Here is a 13,665-nt window from a genome sequence, read left to right as displayed (position 1 = left end):
ACCAATCCACAAGGAGCATTGCTCTCCCACACCAACAAGCCCAACCATCTCTCTTTCAGCAAGAGAACAGGGGGAAAAAGAAACCCATAAAGAGCAATAGGACAACTTGCAAAAGAATCATTAATGAAGAGGAGAGGTCCAACCATCTGGACGACAAGAAACCTCGAGTGAGAGGACAGTCAATGAGAAGCAAAGCTTAGAGTTTTCAAGCCAAGGGGGAGAAAATAGATCACTCTCAAAATCCCCTTACGAAAAACTCACTCCACCATCGAGGAAAATAGAGAGTTGCAAAAGGTAGACAATGAGTCAAATAGGCTAGAATAAGAGTGTAGAAAGAGGCAAGAAGAGGAGGAATAATGGCTAAGGCAATAAGGGGAAGAGGAGATTGCACTGGTCATTCAGAGATCCATGGAGCAACCCTCCCGATCTCAAGAATTGGTAATGGTGAGCCCAGCAAGAGAGGATGTGCCAAGCACTAGCGTAGCAGTTGAAGAAGCATGATCAAGGTCGGTGGCGAAAGGTAAGGGTAAAGCCCCACTCCAACGAATCCCACCAGTCCTAGCCCCACCAACAATCACCACAACATAGGATACTACAGAAGGGGCAGTCAATGAAAGCAATATCATGGCATGGGTACAATATCTTGTTAGCATGGCATAAGAAATTTCACGTGCACCCAATGAAGGAGCCCCCCTTGCTGCAGGAATAAAGAGGCCAATAGCAACTGATGCAAAGTCACACCAAGGGCCAAAGGTACCCTGCTTAGAAGTATCAACCACTTCAGTGCCTTGGGCTAGGTGCCGCAATGAAGATTAGAGCAAATTGATAAAGGAATTTCAAAGCCAACTCCATAAGGCAACAGAAGATAAAAAGGCTGCTCTTGTAGAGCTTGAAATAGAAAATGCTGCCTTTGTAGACTATAGGATGGAGTAAGCAAGAACAATGACCACCATAAATCGTGAGATAATTGCATTAAAAGAGGCCTTGAAGGCAAGAAGAGAGGGAGAAGAGGGTCTAAAAGAGTTGTATGATGAAGAGAGGGAGACTTGCATTTCCCTAGAAAATTTGTGTGCCTTCAATTCCCACAAAAATAAACGTCTAGAACTGGATAAAGGAGTTGGAGAGGCAAAGAGAAGAGGCTAGGAAAGAGCTACAGGAGGCAAGGAATCAAAGGGATGGGGAGAACACAAAGAAATCGATGGAGCTACACAATCAGCTACAATCCACTCTCCACGAACAAAACATACTAAAAAAGCAAGAGGAACAAAAAAACCAGGAGCAAGAGCAAATGCATACAATGTGGCGGGAGCAAGAGTAGGTGATTGCCACCCTAGCTCGATATCAAAGCCAATGGGGCTCCACTTCCGAAATATAGTTGTCTAACTCCCGGGTAGTATGGTTGAGTGTAAGGCTGCACGTAAGGCAGCTATCTTGGCAACAGCCCGAAAATGTATGGTGTCGTGCCCGAATCTTCCACAATTGGCACAAGGCCTTGATCTGGGCTGCTTGAGGCATTCAAAGGGTAGGTGATTCCCTCCACAGTGCACACACTCCACATGGTGTCACATTGGTACATGTATTGACTATTGCAATCTAGCCAGCTCCACTTTTAGGTTGACTATAGCTTGAGTCTAGTCAATGCTCTTCCCTTTTTCCTCTTCACTAGAGATTGCTCGTTCACCAAATGGACGTAGCTCTCTCGGTGTTCCTAATCACATTACTACTCTCTTGCGCCATCAGAGCACTTCTCTCCTTAAGCAAGTCATTTACTTGTATGGCTTTCTCAAAGACTCTCACAAGTGCATCCATTTGTATGTTTGAGTTACTTGCAAGGGCCTTATATAGTTCCTCCTAGCGGACCCAATTAATGAATATGATAGAGACCACTCTCTCATTGAGCCACTTGGCTGTGTAGGTATCCTCTTATAGAGACTCCTCACATGTGTGACATATTCTCACATGTCTTTCTGATTGGAATTCATCAACTTAATAATGAGGTTATCAAAGTATCCCACCTCCGAGAATCTATTAATGAACAGATCCTTAAACTGGGTGAAGTCATTGCATTGAGCATTGTCTAGGCTAGTGAACCACATCTATTCCTTGTCTCCCAAGCAAAGACCAATTGCTTGTGCTCATTGACTGGGGTCCATGAGGTTATTAGCCTCACATACCTGCGCAAACTACTTGATGAAGCTATAAGGGTCATTGCTTACCTAGTATTTATATAGTTGCTTTGTAACTATGGGTATTTTCATTTGACCCTTGGTATTTGGGGTAACTCTGGCTGCAAAGATGCTGCCAAGGCTGCCCCACTCTACTCAGTGCTAGTATTATCCAACAATATTTTGGTGAGTAGCTCACTTAGTGTCAGATTGTCTTCTAGAATTCTCTCTGTATTAGCATTGCCTCCCGTTCAATTCCTACCCAATATGGCTAGGATCCTATGAATCTCATTGAGCTCTCTCTCATAACGTGGCCTCTAAGCCCTTTGCTCCTAAATATAACTTGCCATGTGCTATAAAGCCATCCTTGCCACTCTCCTCTCTTCCTCAAGGTTAGCTATGACATCTACCACTAATCTTCCCTGGTGGTGCGCTATCCTCATCTGCTAGTCATACTGTGTGACAAGTCGCTAGATGTCATCGGGGTACTTAGCCATGCTAAGGTCTAGACTGTTCTCATTCGAGTTGGTGCCTGCCATAGTAGTTGCCTCCTAACCTAATAGTGCATCTATGAGGTCAACTAAGTTGGCTAGAGACATATCCTTAATCTTGGCTAGCCTTTCCTTCACTTGGCAATGTGATGGTCCAGTCCCCTCTGTGTCTTTGTTCCTAGTTTTTTGAATCCCTTGTCCGATTCTTTGGGGTTATACTCCTATTGGTGGGTTCATTTTTATGTTAACTCCCCTCAGTATATTCCTTGTTAATCCAAAAGTTTACGAATGTGCAATACTTATATACCAATAGTGTGTCTTTATGTGCACTATACAAAGTTAAGATTTCCAATTTCCACACATGCTTAAATGCCTACATTGTCGAGTGTGACCTTTGATGGAGTCAGCTATTTCAATCAGTTCCTAATCTTGATGCTTTTGGAAGGGGTTTTAATTACTCCTAACGAGTTGAAACTAGGTTCTCTACAGATCATGACAAGTGGTTTGCCAGCCTAGTGAGTTAGCTTGGGTCTCTAATCAATTAGCGGTCAAAGGTTTGATCTTTTAGTCCCCCACAGACTGCTAGGTTGAGGTTCCTTCTTTCTTTGGGTGCAAACAGTCCTACGATTTCATTTAGTAGTTTGGACTCTAGCATGATCTACTAGTCAAGTTGGGAGCAAACCTAGTTAGATAGGGTTTTCGAAAATTGGTCCAAATCTGGGACACGAATGTCTGAGTGGTTAGGCAAGGGGTGCCTATCTGAGAGTCTAAGTTTGGCCATCCGAGGCCAAGTGTTCGAGATTGGCCGTCCAATGGTCAAGTGGTTTCTGTCTGAGTTGGACATACCGTCCAAGTGGCACCTAAAAATCCATCCAATGGCAAAAACATCCTATTCAATGATTAAATGCTATTATTCAATTCATCCAGGTGTCTACATCAATACAAAAATAAATGACCAATATGCTAAACATACTTGAAAGAGCTAGAAGCATCGACGAGAAGGATCATTAGTGTAGTGACAAAGTAGTCACTAATGATCCCTATCTCTGACTCACTAGCTCTCTCTCCCCCTTTGTCGCTCAATTTGAAGCACGCAAGCACTAGAGGCCTGAATCCATTTGTATCATGACAACAAAACCAAAATGTAAGAGCTCTCGCTCAACCGCCAAGACCCATAAGTGTGTGCCATGAATGAAGTCTTGAAGCTTTTCAAATCTAAGCTAAAGTAAACTAAAGGGGAAGACCCATAAACCAAGTGCAATATCTACCTCTCACATAACCATACGTGCTCTAACACCTATGAGTATAGTGAGCTTACCTTCATGCTCAATCGAGTTGCCTCCTCTCCTAAGCTCTCCGGTAGCTCCATGATCCAAGTGCAAGCTCAAACAAGCTCGATCGTCACATTCCAAGCTCCATGCTCTATTGCCGCGTGTATGAGAGAAGAGAAGAGAATAGAAAAAAGAGAAGAGAATAGAAAAAAGAGAAGAAGAGAGGAGAAGATGGAGAGCTTCTCCACCATGATCCCTCGCCCTCGTACACTCACTCCCTCACACTCCCTCTCTCAAGCACAAGCTCAAGCAAGCAAGAACAAGAAGAAGAAGAGAGTTGGTTTTGGCCACACACAAGAATGATCCTCTTCATTCACTTTTTTCCCTTTTATATATGCCATCCTCCTCTTTGGGCGCGCCAGTCATTTTGGCCTAGGACCTCTTTCCTTATTCCTTCATATTTTCATGGTTCCTTCACCCGTGCCCTTCTATCTTTACAAATCGCACATGAGAGAGCATGGTGCTCTTTTACAAAATGAATTACAATGCGCCTAGCACTTTCCTTGCTAGAATATTCGGTGCACTTGTTATTGTGTGCTTCCTTTTACATTGAGGCTTTTGTTGCATTTTTCTAAACTTTGCATTTCTCTTCCATTTTGTCTCGCCTTGGGCTATCTTCCATTTTCACCTTTTTGGGGCTTTTTCATTCCATCTTGGACTTCCAAAGGTGTAACACATATATATTAGTGTAGCATGTTGAGTAGTCAGTAAGCATCAACAAGCAATAGGCAATAAGTTTCTATGACAAAATAACATTCATCCTTGCTTATTATAGCAATGAAAAAACTCTATAAAACTAAGTAAATGAGTGCTTAGATCAGTCCAAGAAGCATCCAAGTCAATGTCATGATATCCTCAAGCATCGAGGTACCATATAAGTATCAATAGACATAAACAAGAGCTCCAAACTTTAAGAGTATGCTATCCCAGATGATATTATAGCAAACTATCCTATATGATAGTCGAGGAGGATTGAAGTATGGAAGCTCAATTCAATGCCACATACTCAATATCAATGTCCAGAGCTTATGTTAGGCCTTTGTCTACTAATTCCCAAGAGTGCTAAGGGCTCTACATAGAGATGACTAGAAGCAGGCTGAGGTATGAAAAGAAAACTAGAGAAATTCACATTGATTTCTTATGCCTATTTTTATTGATGTCTATATTGGTGCTATTGATGGTTGAAAGGTTGTTGATGGTGCTTGAAGTATCCCCCAAAAGGTCTCCAACAAGTGTGTGCCATGAATGAAGACTTGAAGCTTTTCAAATCTAAGCTAAAGTAAACTGAAGGGGAAGAGCTCCTCAATGCCGGTGCAATGGCTCTAATACCAATTGAAGGGAGTGTGAGCCCTGAGGTGGAAGCACAGAGCAAAAGCAAGAGCTATGGTGGAGAGAGAGAGAGAGACATACCAAATGTGGAAATTCCAACAGTCACAATGTGTGACTAGGCTTTCCTTTATTCAAATTTCACTAAAAGAATAAGGAATAAAGTGATAGTGATAAGTACCTGCCACCTACACTATACAGGTGTGCATGTAACTAATATATAGTGTGGGTGTTGTGAGTGTGTAACTCATACACGGGTAGCTAGGCACATGCCCCTTTACCCCCAAGACATATGACTATCACAAGACCATACTTGAGCTATCCTATTGGACTTGTGAGTCGATTTATGCAAGTACCTAAGAAGCCTCATTGGACGTAGTTAGACACATATTGAGGTATATGATGTCCACCTTGCATTATAAACTTTCTATGAGGCAAGTAAGGATATACAAATGGTTGGGTATATAGATGTAGATTGAGCTAGTAGCATGTTTGATAAAATATCTACCAATAGATTCATGTTTTTGCTTGATAGTGCAATGGTTACTTGAAGCAGAAAAAAGCAACCAATAGTTGTTTTATTGAGTATAGAGACTAAGTATAGAGGTATTGCTATGGCAGCATGTGAGGTGGTATGGCTATACAAGTCATTGGGTGATTTGGATGTACAAAGAAATGGTCCAATAGTTGTCATTCACAATGAAACATGAGCAGCATATAATCCTCTAGAACCCAATGTTCCATGCTAGGACAAAACACATTAAGATACATTATCATTTTGTGAGAAATAAGATACTTATAGGTGAGACCAACTTGGTATACATCACTGCACAAGATCAGGTGGCCAACATTTTCATGGAGCATTAGGTGTGGAAAAACTTTGAGGATTTTGAAGCTTACTTAGAGTTACAGAGATATAGTTGAGCTTAAGGCGAAGTGTTGAGATGACAAGCTCAACATGTACAAACATTGATCATGGGCTACCCAGTTAGATGGGTCTGCACATCTACACTTAACACATCAATGGTGATTATGGTCCAGGTACATGAGTTTAGCTTGTGTCGAGTTTAATATCTGAACACTTCCCCTCAAGCTCAACTCCATAACATGTACTCCAGGTAAGCTTCAAAAATTTGTGTTAAAAAATTGGAGCAAAATCATGCCATAGTTTCAATGGAGCAGAATCATTTGCTTCAAGATGTGTGGCTTGAAGCTAATTTTTAGAGGTACTAGATGTTAAAGTGATTTTCTACATTATCCCTCAACCACCTCAATGGAATCGGATGGATCTTTAGCTCTAGAGGCACCATCTTAATTATCATTCTCTCTCTCCATTTCCACCTCAGCTTCCTGGTCCACTTTCTATTCGAAATTAGCCTCCTCTACCACTCAATCTGCTTCCTATCTCTAGAGGTCCTCCTTCACCTATTCTACTTTTTGGCCCACTCTAGCCTCAAGTTCAAATTCATCTTCTACCCACTCCAACTCGTGTAGTAGCTCCTATTCCAACTCTAGCCAATGTACTTATATCCACCTATTGTGCTTAGTCATGATGATTGGAGCAATGTCAAAGACTAACTTCAGCAATAATGGGTTTGATTCCACCACGTGTGCCATGTGTTTTTGGGCTTTAGACACAGTGGCGGCTGCATGTTATAAATGCTAGTGTTGAAAGGCCAAGAGGCATAGAATTGTGTCGGCTCATGTTTATTGATTGGCTTATCGCCTTTTCAGAGCATTTGGGATTGAAAGTCTACCATGGGGGTAAGAAACAGAAGGGTGAAGGGAGATTCAGGGTGAGAAATAGACGGAAGAGAAGGGGCTCAAAGAAATAAAATATGTAGAAGAATACTCATAGAGATGAAGCATGTCAGTTTCTTTCTGCATTATGAGAAGATAAATCTCTTGTAGACAAAAACATGCCTTCCTCCGCCAATCTAATGTCTCCATTAGCTCTGAAAGGGGGATAAAATACCAAGACACTTGGCCAGAATTGTGCCAGATCACTCCTTCTTCATCTCCCAGTTTGGAGTGTTGTTCATTGCCTAAAAACTACAATCGTGCATCTCGCAATCTCGCCAATCCTTCTTTTTACATAAAATCCTCCCAAAATGGGAGAAAGCTACATCCTTTCTTTTACATGTCATCCTATTCTAAAAGTTTTCTATAGGTTTTGGATTTTTACAATATATAATATCTAAAATATCAAAAATTAGCTAAACTTGTCCAAAAATCTAGTATTTTTTGTACCATCCACACTATGGACACTAACATTAATGGCTAATATGGCATTCACTCTCTAGATCAAGAAGAAAGCCGCACTTTAGAGTTTTTCACATTTTGATCACATAGCGGCACGACAGTGCACTACTATATGGATGTATCTTATTCATTATACTCAACTATGGATACGTAATATATACTTTGTATTTTGATTCATGTGTTTTGAACAATGGAAGTGTATTCAAGATTTGTGTTTGGTTCCTTGCTTTCTAAAATATGAAGTATTTGCCATCTCTTCACATTTCTTTGTGTCAAGTCCAAATATTTGTGGTTTTTGTTTTTTGTGGTGATGTTTGTACTTCATTGCATTCCTCAAATGAGTCTATTTACTAAATGAACTCACAAGACTAATCATAATCAATAACATTCTTATAGATAGATGGATTGGTCAAATTTACCCATTGAGGACAAAAATTTCTACCATGACAAAAAAAATATAAAGCTCTTCTTACTCAATTATAGTAAATGTTTGTAAATTAAAATCAAAGTAATTTTAATGAATCTTTTGAGAAGAACCAAATCCTACGCATAGGTTATTACTCAGTACTAATACCAGGAACCATTTTGATCCTTCTTATTGTGCCTTTCCTCATAGGTATGAATCCTTTCTTATACCTCAAAGAATTGTAATATCCCCCAAATTTTCAATTATGTCTAATATGTTGGAAGAGAGGGAGAGAGACAGAGTGGAACGGAAGATGATTAGCCTTAGCTCATTGTTGTTCTTCTTTCATTATTATTCATCATACTAAAACTGAAAGAGGCTTACACACATAAGTATGACTAACCAAGACTAACTGTGGTTAAGTCACTAACTACACCGACTTATTGAATGTCACACATGTGTATAGCTGTATCCAACTAATGTCGGTCACACACGTAAAGATAGATTGACTGAAGAGTAATGGGAGCTTGATATACTTACACTCCCCCTCAAGCTCAAACCATCTGATAAACTCCAAGTAGTTGTCTAAAGTATATTAACTTTTCTATACCAAGAGACTTGGTAAATATGTCTTCTACATGGTCTTCAATCTTCACATGAAGCAAGTCAATCTGCCATGTAAGAACCATTTCTCTGATGAAATGGTAGTGAACCTCAATATGTTTGGACCTAGCATGGTAGACAAGATTGCTAGCCAACATAACACTACTAAGGTTATGACAATGCAATCTCACTCTGCTTTCCAGTTGTATTCCCAAGTCTTTCAGCAATTTCATTAACCAAACTACTTCACAAGCCGCTAAGGCAGCTCCTTTGTGCTCAGCTTCTGTACTAGACAATGCAATGGTAGGTTGTTTCTTACTCTGCCAACTAATCATACTGCTGCCCAATCCAAATGCATAACCAGTGGTTGACCTCCTGTCATAGGCACAACCAGCCCAATCAACATCAATAAACCCAGTCAAGTTAGAAGATTTTCCATATGCATAAAACAACCCATAATCTGTAGTACCCTTTACATATCTCATGATCTTCCTGACTGCATCTAAATGTGGTTTGCGAGACTTCTACATGAACTGACTAATCAGCCCCACTGCATAATATAAGTCAGGACGAGTAATAGTCAAGTATATCAACCTACCCACCATCTTTCGATACATCGTCACATTCTCTATGTCATTCCCAACATCAATCTGTAGCTTGACATTATGATTAAGAGGTGTCTCCATAGGCTTGCATTTAGATATACCATACATCTATAACATGTCATGAGCATACTGCTTGTGTAATAGCCATATACCTTGAGGCATAGATACTACCTTAATCCCAAGAAAATACTTTAGTTCACCAAGGTATTTGACTCTGAATTCAGCATGTAAACATGATTTAATTTCAGCAATGCCCTCTTCATCATCTCCAAGGATGATAAGATCATCTACATAAACCACTAGAAACACATATCCATGATCTGTCTTCTTCGTAAACAAACTATGATCTGCATCACCCAATCTAAATCCATGTTGCTGTAAATAACTACTGATCCGAGCATTCCATACTCTAGGTGCCTATTTTAGTCCATATAAAGCATTTTTCAGCTTACATACATGTATAGGAAAGTCCAAGTGAACATAGCCTTCAGGCTGCTCCATATATACTTCCTCAACCAAATCATCATTCAAAAAAGAATTATTGATGTCCATTTGCTATAATTTCTAGCCTTTGCATGCTGCCAAAGCAATGACAGTTCTAATTGTTGCCATTTTAGCCATCGGACTGAAAGTCTCCTCATAGTCAAGGCCATATTGTTGTGCATACCCTTTTGCAACTAGCCTTATAGCGTTCTAATGAACCATCTGACTTGCACTTAACCTTATACACCCATTTGCAGCCAATGGGGACTTTGCCTTCAGGCAATTCGACCAATTCCCACATCTCATTTTCCGCCAAGGCTGCATACTTCTCATCCATGGTAGCACACCAGTTATCATTTGTAATCGCATCATCAAACTTTGTAAGTTCTTTGTAACCTGTCACACTAGCCATATATGCATAATGGCGGGCTGAATAACCAGTGTATGTAAACATGTCAATTGGTTTTTTGACTCTCTCAGATCTCCATATCTATGGCTCACTCTGAGCTTGCCTCTCATGAGGCAGTACATAACGACTCTGCCTTGCTCCAAGCTTCATAATAGATAGAATGCCCAACTCACTATCCAAACTGTCGTTGTTAGATGACTCATAATACTCTCATAACGTGTTGTAAGTGGACCTATCACATCCTCAAGCATCTTTTCTTTTCCCTTATCCAATCTCCCACTCACTGACATATTTGTGTCAGTGGATGTGACCAAGGACTTACTGTAGGTGACCTATCACCTATAGGACCACTCATAGATGTACTCACTATAGGGGTATTTTAAGCATTACTAGTGCTGGCTGATCCATCAATAGAGCCAATGCGATAGGATTACCATACCACAATGCCACCTCATCAAAAACAACATCTCTGCTAATCAATGTCTCATGTGTAGACAATACATAACACTTGTAAGTTTTCCGGTCTTATGCATAGCCAAGAAACACACACTTGACATCTTTAGGATCCAATTTCTTCCTCTTTTCATCAAGAACATGCACATATGCAATGCTACCAAATACCTTCAAGTGTGAAATGTCAGGCTTATGACCATACAACTTCTCATATGGAGTTACGTCATGAATCCCTGCTGTAGGGGTTCTATTCAGCACATAAACAACAATCACTACTGCTTCAACCCAATAACCATTTGGCAAACTCTTCTCATTCAGCATAGCTCTTGTCGATTCCATCAGTATCCTATTTTTCCTTTCTGCTATACCATTTTGTTGCGGTGTATAGTTGCAAGTTAACTGTCTTTCTGATCCCATGTTTAGCAAGGTACCTGTCAAAGTAATTAGAGACATATTCTCCACCTCCATCTGATCTAAGACATGAAATTTTACAGCTCAACTCATTTTCGGCATGCTTCTTGAAGTCCTTGAATTCATCAAACACATCATCCTTATGTTTTAGTATGTAGAGCCAAGTATACCTGCTGAAATCATCAATGAAGGATACATAGTAATGAGCACCACACAATGAAGCATTATGAGATGGACCCCATACATCTGAATGTACCAACTGCAAGGGTCGTGAGCTATTCCGTACATGTCTCATAAATGGAAACCATGCTTTCTTTCCAAACTAGCATGCATCACATACATGTCCAAAGTCATGATACTTGAACTTAGGTAGTCCAAGCACAATCTCCTTCTAATGCATAGATTTCAATTTTTGTACATTCACATGGCCAATCCACTTATGCCATATCTCAACATCCCATATAGCACCATCATCATGTGCAAACATGGTTGCTTTCAATTCTAGAATTGATGCATCAAGAGTAAACATTCTACCATCTCTTCATCCTCTAACAATCAACTTGAAGCCATTACCATATTCTTCAACAAAGCAACGATCTCTATTAAATCTCACATGTATATTCTGTTCTACCATCTGTCCAACTGAAAAAAGATTCTTGGTTATTGTAGATATATGTAGTACATCATGCAGGCTCTTTTTCTTGCCATTAGGCATCAACAACGGAACAATTCTTGCGTGCTGAATGTCATGTTGGGTGTCATCCCTAGTACACACACAACCATGTGAACCTACAACCACCTCATCAAACCATTCTCCATGGGGTGTCATATGATTTGAAGCCCCTGAATCAATGTACCATCTCTCATCTCTGTTCTGCCTAGATGTATTCGTAGACACATGTTGCATGGCAAAAAACCTGTCAACCTGCTCATCATGAGCACCACTAGAAGATGCATAGTGCCCATGCTATTTGCCCTTTACCTTCATATCACCATGCTTCTTGTAACAATCCTTTGCAATGTGTCCATATCTGCCATAGTAATGAGAGTCCTTATCTCTATTTGACTAATCATTCGACTGCCATGAACCAAATCCACCACCTCTACCATGGGGTGATCTCCCCCTACCTCTAAATCCGCCAATAGATCCACACTAGCCCTGTGTATTTGTGCCATACCAGGCATTCTGTTGATGCTATCCATAAGTGTTTCGAGTGTCTCCTCGACCTCAAAAAGAGCCACGGCCTCTTCTCCCTCTGCCACGCTAGCTAGAGTAAAGAATAATGTCTCTACTTTGAGACATACTAGAACATATATTCAGTCCAAGCTTAACTTCCTCATGGAGTAGCAAAGCAATCAGCTCATCCCAATCAGGGATTCAACTCTCATAGAAATAGATGGATCAAATGCTTCATACTATTTGCCAACTCCATTCAATGTCACTGCAATCATATCATCCTCAAACACTGAATATCCAATGGTGGCAAGCTGATTCACTATGTTCTTGATCTCTGTAATGTAGGCATGAATGCTTTTGCCATTCCTAGACATGTTATTGAGCTGTTGCTTTAGCTGAATCTTTCTTGAATGTGTTACATTTCCATAATTCTTCATGAGTATGTCCCATGCATCCTTTGGGGAACTGCATCCAGTAATCTGTATAACCATAGCATCTAATATACATAAGGAAAACCAATGTAACACCTTGCATTCTCTCTCAGTCCATAGCTTATGAGCCCTTTTCTAATCATTTGTCGGATTCCTTTCATGCATTTCAAGTTTAATCTCATCACTTGCACATGTCCCTATAACCCCTGCCAACCAAAAAATTCTTCCTATGAGACTTCCATAAAGCAAAATTTTTGTTGTCCAGATTTTCCCCCACAATTTGAGTGATATTGTCAGTGCCTTGAGCATTTGCCATAGTTGCAGCTTAGGTATTCAGTGATGTATACAACTTGTAAGAATCTGACTCCTTTTCCTACAGTTCAAGACCAGTTTCATGCTATTTAGGACAGTTTCATGCAATTCATGACAGTTTTCATGACAACCTGCTTGCTGTAAATTGTATTCCAACAATAAAAAAACCCAGTCAACTAAGCGAGCATAAACCAAGCTCAAATCAGTTCAAAACAGGTAGTGGCAAAACATCCCAACAACAAACTATATCCATACAAGTATCAATGTTTGCACTGTATGCAAGTAGCAGTACCAAATACAACGAACCCACTGCGATAACCAATAGTATTTTCTATGTTAAAACAAGATTATTCTGACCTCAAAATAGCCCCAAAACATCTCATTCAGTTTCCACTCTATGTAGGAGTTGATGCATGTCTAACTGGTCAGAATATATTGCATGTATGTTAAGTGAATATATTGCATGTGTGCAGGAGTAACATATATTGCATGTATGTTAAGTGAAGACAATAACCAATCAATACCCTAGTATAGCCAGCAGTAAATCGGTCCAAACTTTGGACTTTCAGCACTCACAATATCCCAAAAAGTATCTACCACTCAAGTGGTATGATCCAAGCATTTGTCACTAGCAAATAAGCATCACAAATACTTCAACCCTATAGGCATATTGTTTCCAAATTCAGGACAACAACCAGTTCACTGTTTCCAGCTCGCAAATAAGATCCAAAACTGAGCATTTAATACTCCAATATCATGCTCAAATGCATGATAATAAGGGCATATACATTATTTGGATG

The sequence above is a fragment of the Lygodium microphyllum genome, chromosome 20 (assembly GCF_053477565.2).
Source record: "Lygodium microphyllum isolate KBCC chromosome 20, Lygodium_microphyllum_v1.1.10, whole genome shotgun sequence".
NCBI classification, from domain to species: Eukaryota; Viridiplantae; Streptophyta; class Polypodiopsida; order Schizaeales; family Lygodiaceae; genus Lygodium; species Lygodium microphyllum.
The sequence above is the reverse complement of the archived record's forward strand: the minus strand, read 5'-3'. Positions refer to the sequence as shown.